Here is a 16,793-nt window from a genome sequence, read left to right as displayed (position 1 = left end):
CTCGTCCAAGCTGACCTTTTTTACTCTTTCAATTAAGTTCGCTTTCCACCTGTACATACATCGCTGTGCATGGAACAGACAACAGAAACAAACTTAGCCTCACCAGGTCTTACTTTCATTCATTGTTTTCGTACATGTTGTTCTAAAACTGTACAGCAGGGGACAGTAGAGTCATTTGCAACCCGAAATATTTTTTTTTTAAATTGCTTGTCTAGACACACGAAAGCTGGGATGGGAGCGGTGCCTAGTTTGCATTTTAACGCATAAATGTTATTTTTGAGAGTTACATCACTTACCTCATTTAATCGTAAAACAATACTCAAGTATTAAACAGCTTGTAATTTCAACTAGCATCAGTCCAAGTATTTTTCAGTTGGCGGTTGCTGGCAACAAGCAGACGGATGCTGCCTGGCTGTCGGTGTTGGTCTCGCCTGTTGTTGGTGTGCGCTTTCCGGTTCTAGTCGTTTATTGAGAGGGTCTGAAAAACAGGTTTTTAAAGCAACACATCATGCTTCGGCCGGTATTCAGGGTATTACAAAAGGGACATAATTTTACGAGGAAGGAAATTAGGCATCTTGTGTGAAGTTCCGAGACAGCGCCAAATATTGGGTAACCACCATTCTGTTTCATTTAAACCATTAACCCTTTTTACCAAGCTCATTTTATATCTTGATTCTCATTAATGACTGAAAATATATTTTTATATGCCTTGAATCCATACTAGGTGCCACTACCAGGCTTCCTTTGCCTAACACAGCTGTGGCTAGAAGAGGCAAGTCAATTTCATATAGAAACTTTCGGGTCAGCCTTTTACCCTATAATCAGGTTCCGTTTATTGATTAATGTAGTCAGTAGAAGGGGGCGACCTATTTAATGCTCGAGCCAAACTTGAGCCAGAGCCCTAGCGCTGGCTCGGCTCGAGATCCTCTTGGACCCTCGAGCCCAAAACGATCAGAGCTTTTAATGTGGCTTCTTCCTTCTTGCCACGTTCTACGTTTAAGCGCCAAGAATCAAAAACAAAGGGGCTTTGGGCCTTATAAACTTCTGTTTGCAATTTCCTAATAGCACATTTTTGCAATTCTCTATTAGGACATTCCAAACAGCTATGTACAACAGTGTGCTTAATACTGTTTGCGATTCCCAATGGGTCGCAAGGGACCTGCCTCATTAATATTCACAATGTTCAGCAGACCACCATGTCTGTGACTGCTTTTTAAATAAAGCAGTTTATTTTTTTTAAATACAGCCCAGGAAAGCGGCGTAAATTTTAAATAGAAAAATGAAAAAGTTTCCCTAGCATTTTTTAGAGTCGGCAGTGGTACGTGGGACCACTGCCTTCTGTTAAAAAATGTTAGTGCCCACATTCACAAAGGGAAAGGGGTCCCCTTCCCATTTGCAAATTGGTTACCACCAACTTGAAGTTGATGGTAACTGCATAGGTTTTGCAACCGCATTCCCGGTTGCAAACAATTTGTACATACCAGTGCAACTAGCTGTTAGGAAGGGGCGACCTTCCTAATAACAAATTGCAAACCCAATTTGCGATTCAGTAATAGCTTACAGAATTGCAAATAGGGCTTTTTGAATTTTAAAATGCTTTTTTTCAGGTCGCAAATGTCCGTTTGTGAGCTGAAAAAAGCTTTGCACATCTGGCCCTTATTTACGAGATGGCACAGAGACGTTTTAAGGCATGGGTAAAGTGGGCTCTGGCCCAGAGCCCCAGACTTTCGGGGGTCCCCTGATAGAACCGGCTCTGTTCTGTAGAGTCTTGCTCTGATGACCTTATATAATTCGTAAATAGATTGTTTTAAATCTCATTTTCATGCAACACCGTAAAAAAGTTTTTTTAAGATCAAAACAGGACCTGACATATAAGAAATGGGTGGGTGTCACTGAGATTATTTGCAGTAATATTAATGAGCTGATGCTGTATTTCAATATTGAAAACACATGTCACTACCCCAGTATATTAGATGTAAATACATTTAGGGGCAGATTTACAATAACTGGCGCATCCCTGCATATCGGCAGGGATGCTTCAGTTATTGTGCGTCACGGCTCCGCCACCATGGATGCACCGCATTTACAATGCGGCGCACCATGGGGGCAAAAACGGACAGATGCGTGACGCATCTGTGCCGTAAAAGTGGCGCATTGCTGGAGTTGCGTCACAAGCACGACGCAGCTCCAGCAATGGTCTGGGGGGCCCTATCTTGTTAATGCTGCGTCAATCCTTACGCCTGCTTCAGGCAGGCGCAGGGTTTTGACGCAGCATGGGCCTAAAATTGACTGAGTGAAATCTTGTAGAATCCAGTGTACAGCGCCGGAACGCCCCCCCCCTGCGCAGGAATGCCTACATGTGGCACAGGGCTTTACAATGTGACGCATCTCCCAGATGCGTCACGTTGTAAGTACCCCGCACCATGGCGCGGGATTTGCGCCACTGCTGTGTCACAAAAGTGACGCAATGGCGGCATAAATGAGGCGCAAGGGGCTTGTAAATCTGCCCCTTAGAATGTAAATGAGTGTGCCTGTGCACTGTCAGTGACCTGTACAAAGAGGCCATGAAAGAGCTGAAATTAGATCACAAATCCAAAGTTATTCCAAACAGGGACCCCCAAAATATGTTTGGACCAAGGCCCCCAAAATCCTTAAGATGTCCGTAGAAGTCGCCTTGCTGTGCTGCAGTGCGTTACAGGGAAAGGGCAGGAATGAGCTGTATTTAAAGCTTTATGGTGAATCCCTGCCTTCTACCCCGCACTGATGTCCATTTGGCAGTCTAGCGCCAATGCAGGCATCCTTGCGACATGGTGCAAGGGTGCCTGCATTGCACGCAGGATTTTTTTTGTGCAGGAACAAGCACCTTTCTGCACAAAAACAATCCAGAGAGGCATATTCCTTTATCTATATGTGCTGCAGAATGCAACACACATAAAAAGAGGAAGTAATGAGGAGAAATAAAGATATTTCTCCCTGTTATGCCTTACTTGAGCAGGCGTCTCTTTTTGGCGCGTTCCCAGTCTACCAGATCTGGTAAATCTGGAAATTCATAAAGAACCATGGGAGTTGAACCGGAACACCCACGCAACCTCAAAAGAATGCCTTTCTTGGGCAGCAATTTGCCCTGCAATGCCTTACTCCAGATTCATGGAGCCACTCAGGGCCATGCAAAGTGGCCTGGCATAAAAAAATAAATCACATTTAAGGTTTGCATAGCAATGAGACGCAAAACCGTCTCGTAAATAGGCCCCTAAGTCTACCTTTGTAGACTTAAAAAGGAGAGAAAGAGGTAGCCATCTAGTAGGTATATTGCATAATTTGAAGCTAGAAAACCTGGGACCAATCCTGGCTTCCCTGCTTGACCAAATTGTGTAATCCTAGGCAAATATTTTATTTTACAGAGCCTCCTTTTTCTTTGTTATCAGATATGAGAGCAGCTTCCAATACATGAGTTCAGAGTATGCACTGCACAAAGCAAAAATAATCTCATGTATTAAGGTGAAATGCAGTGCATTTTAAAATAAATAGCTTTATTAATTTTAAAGAGTTTCATATATTTCACATGATGTTTTTGCATGATTTTGGTGCTAATTGTGTTTTCAGGGCTTGGATAGTGTACGAGTGCCAGACCCTTGGCATTGGTGTAACAATAACCCACGGCACTGGGGTGCAGCCGCGGGGCCCAAGCTCCAGGGGGCCTCCTCCGGCACCATGCACGGGCGGCGTGTGCCTTGCCTGAGAGCTCCTGAATGGGTTTGGAGTGTGGGGGGACCCCTCCATGTACTTTGCAGGGAGGCCCCCTTAATTTTCGTTTTGCCACAGACCTTTGGCTATGTTCTCACTGCTAATTTGTTGGCTCGCCCAATTCTAGTAGTCAGTACATATTTCATTCAGCCATTTTGGCTTGAGGTGTTTGTCATAACACACCGTTCTTGCGGCTGATTAATACTCGTAAATAATCCAGAATGTGTCTCGTATGCTTTGCATCTAAAGCTGGTTTGTCTTGGATCTGAGAAGCTGTTGGAATTCCCCACAGAAATGTTGCATACATGTACCTTCATTCTAGTAATTGTATAGATGGCCCAGCCCAGTGGTTCTGGTACCTAAAAACATTATGTTTTTAAGATCTGCCTGATGACATATTTTTATCAATATGACATTTAAAAGGTAGACGTATCTATTCATGAACCTCGCAGTTCGGAAGCTGGTTTCACGGGATCATAAATCAGCTTTGCCATCCCAAAATGTGAGCGTTTTATATTTACATATGTTAGCTATTCGCAAAGTCGCGGTTGTTGCAAGGTCTGCAAAAAGGAAAAGTTATGCAAGGTTACGAGTTTTTCAAATATTAGCATTTACAAACAGCAACTTGCAACACTAATTTAAAAATGCCAAAAGTCAGGTGTTGAAAACATCATGGCTTCCAGTTTTCCTCGGATAATGTGGGGCGCTCAGCAGCACATTAGTGAGGCTTGACTGTGGAGAACATCATTTCTAATTCATCCTCACAGAATTGACCACTGCTTATGCACCAGGATTCTGTACAGTCCCAGAAGGAGTCTGAAGTCATTTGTCGGGGACAGAATAGGAGACTGAAAGAGTTATGTGTCCATCTTGAAGGAAATAAATGCCTACTATAGTTATTTATGTTGTGAACATTTACTGTTGTAAAGATCTCTGACCCAGATGCTCAGTATAGACTTGTTATGTTTGATGTGAACATTTACTGTTGTAAAGCGCCCTGATGCCTTCGGGTCTAGGTAGCGCCATCTAAAACTCTCAAATAAATAAATAAATACATTTGTAAGAAGAAAATTATCTGGGGGAAAGATACAGGCCACAGACAGAAGCCCTGCTATGACTAGAGGTTGGCAAACCAGCAAATTAACAGGGAGTGCCAAAGCCGAGCCAGGGGTCTGGCACCCCTGGTTCGGCTCTTAGAGCCTGTGCACTAGCCAAGCACTGGAACTGGTTGCTATGTACATCATACAACACAAATCATGTATAATATTATAAAGTCTCTTCAAATAAAATCAAAAAAGTGTATTTATTTAACTTCTGGAAACTTTGAGATTAATATGTCACATTACAGCACAGCACTAAGAAGTACTTATTAAAGTGATTGTTTTTAAACGTGAACCATTAGTGAACTAAGAGGCAAGATGGTTGTCATGTAAACACTGTATGTGGCCCATATTATTATAAACCAACATTATAGTCTATGTACAACTAGCATTCTGAACTCCCATATTTGAAAGATTTAACGTACACTATAATGAAGAAAAAGGAGTTTTTATGAAATATAATACGTGACTTAGGGCCATATGTAGGTACCTAAATACCGGTCGGTAACGGCCGAAAATCGGTAAATATCCCGTTACTGACCCGTATTTAGGCACTTGAGATGTAGGTGGCTGATTTTCAGGATTCGGTAATTTACCGAATCGGAATTTTAAGAAATCGGTAAAATACCGATTCGGTAAATTACCGAATCCTGAAATGCTATGTAGGGGGCACTCAAGTGAGTGCATTTCTGTTTCTGGATTCGTTATTTACCACTAACTACAAGTTGATGGTAAATGACGAATACCTTTGAAAAAGCAATTTTGTGCTTTTTGGAATGTGCCATGTGGCAGACATACATGCCCTTAGGGCATGTATGTGCGCCACATGTGCACACATGCACGATTCAGGGGTGCAACAGGGTGTCAATGTGACACCCTGCCACCCATGATTATGCTCCCCCTATTACCGATTCGGTATTTACCGAATCGGTAATAGTGAATGGCTTCCCATTCATTCCTATGGGCCTCCAGGCCCGTAGGAATGAATGGGAAGAGATGCATTATTACCGAATCGGTAATTACCGATTCATAAATACCGAATATTACCGATTCGGTAATAATTACCGAATGGTTACCTACATTCTATTTGCCGATTCATAAATACCGAATCGGTAAAATTCGGTATTTAAGAATCGGTAAATATAATTTACCTACATATGGCCCCAAATTACATAATTTGAGTGGGGATTCCACGATTTTTCCATGTTTTCTTGTTTCACTTTGTACAAAATCAGCCACTAAATGAGTATCTATTTGTCTTTCTTTGTATTAGTTAGGTTTCCCCCCCTTTGTGCATTTTTCTGCAGTTTTTATAAAACGTGAACTCGGCCGAAGATACTGGAGAGTTTTAAATGAGGCACCAGTTACAATACACCAGATCATATTAATTTTTATATGCACTGGGAAATTAAGTGAGTTTCCCAGAATCACACCATTTTGAGCCGATGCCGAGACTCAACACTGGTTCCCAGTATCAAAGTCGGCAGCTCTGGCCTTATCGCCACATCCTGGGTAAAGGGAGGGTGGCAAGCAGAAGTCACGTGGAAGCTCTGCTCCTTATGGGCTTGAGGTTTGAATAGGACCGCGAGCTGAGCCAGGCTTCAGGCACAAGCCTGGCTCGAGCTGTCATTGGCTCGCCTACCTCTAACTGTGACATGAGAAGTCCACCAGAATGTGCCATGTGAGAGGGACAGTAACATTGCATTGACAACCTGGGAGGCAGTGGTGGAGAGCACCTCAGTCCCTGATGCTATGCATGAGTTGGCAGGGCTGGCTTTAGGGCAGTGCGACTGGTGCGGTCGCACTGGGTGCTGATCTGTCGAGGGGGCGCTGACCTCAGGAGGGACACTGTGTTTAGCAATAACTTATGAGTGGAGAGATGAGGGGCACTTTTGCCCGGTGGTAGAGAGAGAATTCGAGTAGGTTCAGTGGATGAGGATATGAGCCATTGTGTTCATTATGAGCCGAGCTGGTATCTGTTCTGCTGGACATCCCAACTGCCCCACAGTCCTCCCTATTCCTTGTAGAAGCTTGGTGGTTTGGGGTGCGCCCTAGCTCTTATCTGTATTTAACTAGGACTCCATCTGCTAGGATGACCCCCTCCCTTTCTTCTGGGTGACGGTCAGGGCCTTCTCGTCTGGAGTTAATTAAAATTCCCCTCTGGGAGACAGGACAGACAGGTACCAAGAGATTGGGAGAGAGCCCTCATCAACTGTTGGAGCCTTTTAACTCTGCTCTGACGGCTGCATTGGTTGAAACCGTCCCTCATAAAACCTACCGTTCTACCCATCACCGACCCTTGACCCCCTGGTTTACACCAGGGTTAAAAACATAAAAATCAGTCTGCAAGAATCTAGAATGCCGCTGGCGTAAGAGCAATAGACCCCTAGACAAGGATTTGTATAAACAAGCGCTGGGCTGCTACCACCGCAACATTAAAACGGCCAGGCGTAGGTTTATTATCAACCCAATCGACCGGGCAGGTAATTCTTCCAAAGCACTTTTTAATATAGTCCATAATTTTATTACTCCTCTGGCGTGCTCCCAGTCTTTGTCTGAATCCCAGAACCTTTGAGACTCGCTGGCCCATTTCTTCCAGGATCAAATTTCCTATATTTATTTAAAATTTCACATTGTCCCCATCAAGACTCAGGGATCTCTACCTTTAAGCTTAAGCAGTCAACAACCACCTCTCACACCCTAGATTGTTTTGAGCCTTTTTCAGCTGAAGAAATCCGTAGCGCTTTGGTATTAGCGAAATCTGGTTCCCTGTTGGATACCTGTCCACCCAAAACACTCTCTCTGTTGGCCTCCCTTTGTGCCCCAGGGATTTCAGAGACTGTTCAATCAAAACAGGTACCATTCCGCCAGAGTGGAAGACGGCCTGCGAACTCCCCATTCTAAAGAAACCTACATTGGATCAAAAATCGCTAAGTAACTATTGCCCTATATCCTTATTTCCTCTTTTGGGTAAACAGCTTGAAGGTCTTATTAATAAGCAACTCAGTTCTTATCTTGAACTTAACCATTTCCTTGATCCCTCCCAATTCGGCTTCTGCCCTGGCCATAGCACAGAGACGGAGCTCTTGACAGTGACTGACTCTTTGCGCCTGGGAGTGGATGCAGGAAAACCAGTGATACTTGTATTATTGGACCTTTCCTTAGCCTCTGACACCATTTCCCATTTGAGGCTGATGGAAAGGCTACAATAAAGTGGCATTCAGGGCCTGGCATTAAAATGGCTCCAACATTTTTTGACTGATAGACATCAAACTGTTATCTTGGGCCCTTACTCATCACGTAAAATAATGTTAGATAAGGGCGTGCCGCAGGGCTCATGTCTGAGCCTCACCTTGTTTATATGGCTCCTTTGGCTGGGATCGCAGAGCGCTTTGGCTTCGATATAATCTCATACGCAGATGATATCCAGCTGATGTTTACACCAGGCCATGACTTGATGTCAGAAAAAGAACGGTTCTCCTCAGGCATGTTAGCCATCTCAGACTGGATGAATGAGAACTATCTCCAGCTGAATGCAGATAAGACTGAGATTATGCTGTTTGGTAAAGCCTCTTCCATCTGGGCTGATGATTGGTGGCCTCATCAACTGGGTGCCACCCCGATGCCCAAACAAGCAGTAAAAAACCTTGGGATAAAACTGGACCAAGTCTTAACTATGAGAGAGCATTTTCTGGCCACCATTGGATCATGTTACCATTACCTATGCTTATTGCTCAGAATCTTCCCTTATCTCCCTATCTCCACCCGGAGAACTTTGGTTAAGGCCAACATAATAAGCAGACTGGATTATGGAAACGCCCTGTTGGCTAATGTCTGTGAAACGCTGAACTCTAAACTTCAGGTTGTTCAAAACACAGCAGCCAGGCTTGTTCTCAACTGTCCTTCTGGCGTCTCCTCGGCGCCTCTGCTGAAAGAATTACACTGGTTGCCCGTGAAGAAACGCTCTTATTTTAAAATCTGCTGTCTCACATATAATGCCTTAAAGGGCAAAGGCCCACTCTACCTTCAGAAAAGAATAAAAGCGTATGTCCCCTGCCGTAATTTAAGATCTGGCTCAAAAGCCCTGTTGTGGGTCCCTCGCATCCGTTTAACACGCCGCAGTGGAAAGGCTTTCTCTTATCTCGCCCCCGTGTACTGGAACAAGCTTCCGCTTCACGTGTATTCTTGCTCAAATTACTGTCATTTACTGTCAAAGCCCACTTATTCTAAACATCCTCATCGGCTCCTTTTTTTGATCCACAAGCAGCACAGAGATGCTCTAGGGTGAGTTGTGCGCTATACCAAGTCAGTGTATCATAACATAACATAACATCTCACAGACTGATCAGGCAGTGAACATGCAGGAAATCTGCCCCAGGATTGGAGGAGCACCCAGGATGCAAACGTAACAGCCCCCCTGATTGGATTAGCCTGTCAATTAGAGAATGATAAAAGTCTGGCCTCACAGGCCAGTTGGTTGTTTAATGCTGTTCTCTTTTTCTTACAAGGCACCCACAAAGAGCTACGGCTGATATGCCTCACAACAGATGACCGCAAGTCACTAGAGGCCCCATTAAGTAAACAGGAATTGATGGACACGGTGACAGCCTTGAAATAGGCTAAATTACCAGGAAGCGACGGACGCCCTGCAGAGTTTTATAAGCTCTTTCCAAAACTCTGATAGATAAATTAATGGTGGTGTTTGTCAAGGCCCACGAAAAGAAGGAGCTCCCATAGTCGATGAAGGAAGCCTTAATAGTGATAATCCCAAATCATATCGACCCCTCTCTATGCTAAATGTGGATCTTTAAATGCTCAGCTATGTCCTAGCTGCACGGCTACTTCCCCATCTCCCTCGACTAGTTCACGATGATCAATCAGGATTTATTGCGCTGAGGAACATGCTCCGCAATGTGTGTTGGCTTGCACATTTTACTCATGTACCAGAATTACCAGAAGATCAATACATCTCTTCCTTTTTTAGATATTGAGCAAGCATTCAACTCTTTGAGATAGAAGTATGTCTGGCAAGTGTTTTCTAGAATGGGACTGGAAACTCAATTTATAAACTGGATCAAACTACTCTTTACAGACCCACGGGCGAGAGTGTGCGCCGGACGATATGTCTCGATAGAGATAGCCTTACAGCGGGCACCCGAAAGGGATGCCCACTATCCCATTTATATTTGACCATGCAATGGAACCATTGGCCTGCAGAGTTCGACAGACCCTCAGACTCAAGGGAATACGAATAATGACCACTGACCATGTGGTGTCACTCTACGCGGACGATACTATGGTTTACCTTCGTCAACCAGACTTATCTGTCCTGATACTTCTGAACGTGCTGAGGGAGTTTTGTGAATTCTCACGGCTCCGGATCAATACGACCAAGTCCATCCTGTTCCCGCTAGGTCAACTGGCAGGTCGCCTATTTAACAACTGCGGAAGGTGAGCCTGCCCTGGACTGTCAATAGAGTCCGGTACTTGGGCAAACACATCACACATGATGAGCGACAGTTTTCTGACTGCAGCATGGGCAGGGTATTGGGATGGTTTGTGACCCTCCATTCGGCTTTGGAATACATTGCATTTATCTTTGATGGGGATAATAGTACTCATCAAAATGATAGTGCTACCTAGATGCTTGTATGTCATGCAAGGAACCTTTTATGAACTGCCTTGGAGTGTATTCCACGAATTCGATTTGCTAATGGTGGAAATCCTCTGGAATGACAAACGCTGTAAAGTAGGACTTGCCACACTTTGGAAAGAATGGGACAAACGGGGAATGGAGGTTCCTGACCTGGAACTCTGCCACCTGGCAGCCCAATTGTAGCATGCTGTACACTGGCTAGATTGGGAGCACAACTGGGAGAGGTCCTTATTGAAGGGCACACACAGTGGCCATATGCTTGGGTCTCCCCTGATGCGAGGTGGGAGACTGTCACATAATTTCCCACATTTGATCCATCTAATGGGTAGGATTTGAGAGAGGGTGGTGCAACATGTTATAAAGCAGGCACCCTATGCCCCCGACTTGGACATCTCGATAATACTCCAGTTTGAACAGATAACCCGTCTAATGCCAATTGTAAAGTGACAGGAGAGAGGTTGTATAAAGCTATCTGATTTATACCCAGAGAGCTGATTCATTACCCTTCAAGACACACTGGAGACATTTGACTTAGGCTCGGGCCAATTCCTTCAATATGCTAAAATCGCTGCAACTGCATGCCAACTTTGGCCAATGTTTCCAAAGGCCCCTTCAACCACACAAACTTTTGCAATTATGCTTTCAATGTCAGGGTGTCATAGGCTAATAACGCATATCTATCATGCACTATGTATGGATAGGCAAGTTAAGCCGCTCCATGTGGAAGACACATGGCAGCACCTTAGCAATAAACCTATCTCCCCCAATAACTGGTCCAGGATACATTCGGGTGTTTTTTTTTTTAAAGGTGTCAGTGAACGCTAGGTGCAATACATTTGTGAGTCTGATGGAAGGAGCTGGGGTTCAGCTCATCAGGCAGTATCGGAGCAGAGAACAAGTTGGCCAAGGCTTGTGGTGGCTATTCATGCTTTGGAACACAAGGGAACTGCAGACAACTGTGCAAAATAAGAAAACTTCGAGGGAGACGGGGGAAGCTCTATATTGTTATTGGAGGTGAGAGTGCTTCGCCCCTGACCCCTTCCGGATGATGTGGGGTCCTGTGGGTGCTTCCAGTTCCTATCTGTAGTTGGACACGTAAGGACAAAGCTAAGGACTATGAAAGTCCTGGGATAGGGAACAAGGGCTCAAATGGTAAGTTACCACTTCCATAAAGAAACAGAGAAGAAGGCCTCCTGTCTCCAGATTTATGACAAGAGAACAGCTTTTGGCTGCATCTGCGGTGAGAATGCGGCAGGTGTGCCTCCTTACTTCCATAGCCTTAGGCATGCCATGTTCCTGTTCCTGATAGTCTCCCACATTGTTGGATTCAACAACACCACAGTGGACAACCTGAGTAGGCATCTCCACCTCAAACACAAATGGGAAATTCTCTCGTAGGTCCTGAACTACATCTTCAAAACCATGGGGCATTCCACTTTAGATGCCTTTGCCACTCATCTGAAAACCAGATGTTTCCATTTTCCTCTCTTGGATAGACTTAGCTGCTAGGAGGATGGCCTGTTGCACTGGGTGGTTTACCGACAACTCCAGTGATTTAGTGGGTATTCCAGAAGATCAGTGAGAGTCTCAAATTGTCAGCCATGGTAGTAGTCTCATCATGGCCTTGTTTAGTCTGCTTTTTGGACATACTCCGTCTTCTTGAGAAGGACTGCTCCCACCTCCCCAGAGGAATGACCTCTCCATGAAAGGAGTTAAAGTGCTGAACCTGTTCTTACCTTAGCTTGAATTGAGCACATGATTTCTGTGTAGCTAACGTTTGTGCACCTAAGTCTTTCCTCAAAAACCACTTTGGTCCTGGAGGCTGCCAGAACAGGAAGCCTTCCAAAAGGATTCAATAAAAGAAAAAGAGCTGAAAGATGTATTTCTGCCACTTGGCAGTAGTCAAGAACATCTTTATCTTTCAGGAGTCACCTGACTGAGACTAGGGTTTAAGTGGACACCTGCAAGACCAACCTAAGATCTATTGGGGACTACCAGAGCAGGCCAACTCAATTGAATTTATTTTCTCTCGTTAGATACCTCAGAGCTTCCTATGAGCTGGACTTGGAGCATGCCAGGTGTTTGCAGAAACCTTTTGAGGCTTTTGCCTTATGTGACTTGAAGCTTTTTTCTTGTTGACAAGTCGATTGTGTAGGTGAATAAGTGAGTTACAATTACATTGAGTATTTCGTGGTTTCTATAATCAAAAGATGCCTGATTCACAAACTGCATTTTGTAGTACATAAAGTAGCACAACAGTAAAACTACTTGTTTACTACAAAATGCAATTCACAAACCTACAGCCGTAGACCTCTGTTTCTCCTGTCCTTTCTGCTGAGAACTCTCCGCCATGTGGCAGAGATCTCTTCACATGTGGGTATACTAATTAGTTGTAATTGTGGAAGGGACAAGGGTGAATGGTTTGAAAATGTACAACAAATGCTACTAAATGGAAGGAGTTCTGAAAAGTTTAAGGAGGGGTTTGGGAGAAACATGCTAATGCTCCGGCCCATTTGAGTATCTCGCAATTATCTACTGGAACCCACTCTGGTCAGATGGACCTTTTTACTTGCCCAATAGCGTGGAGGGAAAAACACACAATTATCAATTACTGTCCGCAATTTGCCATAATCAAGGACTCGAGACTTAATCTCTTGGCTCTCTGGTTTTTATTATCAGCATGAAGATTTGCAGATACAAAGTCCTCAATACGAGGCACAACAAGTACATAGGCACTAACACAAAAGCTACTCTACGGAGAATCCGCATACGGCTAAAAATAACTAAAAGTACAATCTCTAAAAGCATGAGGTAGAACACCACCAAGCAAATGTCGATACTAGGGACACTGAACCATACCATCTCTGTCCCTACTCTGCACTAGATGACATCCCTACTTAGCAATCCCTTGAGACCCTCATCGAATAAAAGGTGTCAGAGTGAAACTTCATAAGAAGACTTCACTTAGAGAGCTGGTCTAAGTTGCCCCCTCTATCTCTTCGCCTAGCCTTCCTCTGCTCAGGGCTGCTCTGATCTGCCTCCACCCTCGGGGCGCTGTCCCTAATACAGAACCCCAAATCCCAGAACACGCCCTTTGCGCCTCCTCTTCTCCGGGGTCGTCTTTCAGTAAATTTCCACAGAGCGCTGTCCAGTTCCATCGTCCATCGCTTGGCCTTGAGTCCCAGACGCCATCCGCACTAGGAGTTACGATTGGCACATTCCAATACACTCCCATGTCTGGCTTTTACTACATAAGTCAATTTGTGAACAAAGAGCTTCTCTACTAACGAGCAACTGTCCTTGCACCTGGGGTGAGATCATGCAAAGCAGACATTCTTCACATCTTTTAAGTTGCAATTTACTACAGCCTAAAACCTCTACTGGAATAAATCCTTTTTGGCCTATTGCCCTTGGCTAACATAAGAAAATACCAGGCCTTTCGCCTCAACGATATATGCGAATTCTGGCCACTACTTCGGTTACACAAGCAGGTTTCAATCACAGTATTGACATTTACGTCTTTCTTTCATGTGTGGTCAAGCTAAACAAACTACAGACACGAAGTCTAGGGTGCACATTTCTAACACCAAATTACATTTCACATAAACTAAACTCTATACATTTCTCCAATACGTTTACAATGGGCTTGTACATAGCTAGCACTTCTATTAAAATCGATATAGGTTATACAATTCGTAATACACTGCACACAAGATACCTGGATACACATTTGATTATATGCGGGTGCCGACTAACAGTGAGTATAATGCACCCCTACAATTTTCAAACTTTTAAGCGCTACATCAGTTCCCCCCTTTGATGACATCCGTCATCACACCATTACATTTCTCTTCTTTAGAACTGATTTAAACCGCGCTAGTCATAACTTTGCCATGTCGAACTCCCTCTAGTTTCTTAAGACTCTCATATTGCTGCTCCTGGAGCTTCGCCATCCTTTTCTCGTTTGCCTTAAGAGCCCTCTCAACCTTGCCTCCTTGATACCACTTCCATGCCTTCACGCATCCCCACAAACAAATCACGCAAACCACAGCAATAATAATCGGCTTCAACACTGATCCCAGAAATCCTCTTCCCAAGTTCGCAAACCAGGTTCCCACTCTTCCAAAGCCTAATCCAATCTTCTCCCACACATTCTCCTCCGTCAAATCCATAATCTCCTTGTGAATAGTCGTGATGTTATCTATGTACTTCCCTATCTCCTTCGTGTTGTCTGGAATATATGTGCAGCATTCCTGAACCTTCAATAATTTGCAGACTCCGCCTTCTTTTGCTAATAATACATCTAAAGCAAGGCGATTCTGCATAACCATATTCCGTATCGACAACATCTCTCCAGCCACCAACAACAAAGATCTCGCCGTGTTCATAGACAACTCATCAACCACAGTCGCCAACCTCCTAATCTTCACATCATTCAACACCACACCCATACTAGGTATCATTGCTCCGTATATGTCCCCAATCACTGCACCAGCGTTCGTAGCCCTACGTTTCCTGGACTGTCGCTTCGTCTCTAACAACTCCAAGTCCTCGGTGTGATAGATCTTCGGGAATATAATGGCCAAATAGCATATGCCATACCAATTCGCAGGTAGCCTGACATAAGCATTCTTCCCACATACATAATATACTGTCGGAATTACCTCTACTGGACCTACCATAAAATTCTTAGCAGAAGCTTCCACTGTGAAGGTCTGAGAACAAGTGCTATGTCCTACTGCGACCTTATCCGTATCGGATTGAGGCCGCCCAATACACAAATTCCCTCTCTGTACCTCATCTAACGCTATTGGTCCATAACTTCCCTTGGATCTGTGAGCCCTCTCCTCGTCTGTCCAATCTACTGGGCTATCTCCGGTGTGTCGTGTCTGGGTCAACCGTCTGTATCTGTCCTCTACCTGGTCTATGAATTTCTTCTCTATCTCAGATAACGCACATGTCAGGTTATTCCTGTGAGCATGCGCCGTATCCAACTTCATAGTCGGTCTAAAATACTTCAGGAGTCTGTCCTCTTTCTTATTAGAATCATATTTGTTCAAATGCTTGATTGCTGGAACTTCAGGAAGTACCGTATCAAAATTTGAAAAGAAATACTCGAACTGTCTCCTGTCATAAAATAAACTGAGTAATAAACTACAAGAAATCAGGAATTGATGGACACGGTGACAGCCTTGAAATAGGCTAAATTACCAGGAAGCGACGGACGCCCTGCAGAGTTTTATAAGCTCTTTCCAAAACTCTGATAGATAAATTAATGGTGGTGTTTGTCAAGGCCCACGAAAAGAAGGAGCTCCCATAGTCGATGAAGGAAGCCTTAATAGTGATAATCCCAAATCATATCGACCCCTCTCTATGCTAAATGTGGATCTTTAAATGCTCAGCTATGTCCTAGCTGCACGGCTACTTCCCCATCTCCCTCGACTAGTTCACGATGATCAATCAGGATTTATTGCGCTGAGGAACATGCTCCGCAATGTGTGTTGGCTTGCACATTTTACTCATGTACCAGAATTACCAGAAGATCAATACATCTCTTCCTTTTTTAGATATTGAGCAAGCATTCAACTCTTTGAGATAGAAGTATGTCTGGCAAGTGTTTTCTAGAATGGGACTGGAAACTCAATTTATAAACTGGATCAAACTACTCTTTACAGACCCACGGGCGAGAGTGTGCGCCGGACGATATGTCTCGATAGAGATAGCCTTACAGCGGGCACCCGAAAGGGATGCCCACTATCCCATTTATATTTGACCATGCAATGGAACCATTGGCCTGCAGAGTTCGACAGACCCTCAGACTCAAGGGAATACGAATAATGACCACTGACCATGTGGTGTCACTCTACGCGGACGATACTATGGTTTACCTTCGTCAACCAGACTTATCTGTCCTGATACTTCTGAACGTGCTGAGGGAGTTTTGTGAATTCTCACGGCTCCGGATCAATACGACCAAGTCCATCCTGTTCCCGCTAGGTCAACTGGCAGGTCGCCTATTTAACAACTGCGGAAGGTGAGCCTGCCCTGGACTGTCAATAGAGTCCGGTACTTGGGCAAACACATCACACATGATGAGCGACAGTTTTCTGACTGCAGCATGGGCAGGGTATTGGGATGGTTTGTGACCCTCCATTCGGCTTTGGAATACATTGCATTTATCTTTGATGGGGATAATAGTACTCATCAAAATGATAGTGCTACCTAGATGCTTGTATGTCATGCAAGGAACCTTTTATGAACTGCCTTGGAGTGTATTCCACGAATTCGATTTG

At 44.3% G+C, this 16,793-nt stretch overlaps 1 protein-coding gene across 1 annotated transcript in view; it reads left to right on the top strand.

The window, feature by feature from the left end:
• Window positions 1-16,793, top strand: part of STPG2 (sperm tail PG-rich repeat containing 2) — a 2,141,360-nt gene that overhangs the window by 215,593 nt on the left and 1,908,974 nt on the right. The window lies entirely within an intron of this gene.

Source organism: Triturus cristatus, chromosome 2_2, assembly GCF_964204655.1.
Source record: "Triturus cristatus chromosome 2_2, aTriCri1.1, whole genome shotgun sequence".
Lineage (NCBI taxonomy): Eukaryota > Metazoa > Chordata > Amphibia > Caudata > Salamandridae > Triturus > Triturus cristatus.
This window is presented reverse-complemented; position numbering and strand designations above follow the sequence as displayed.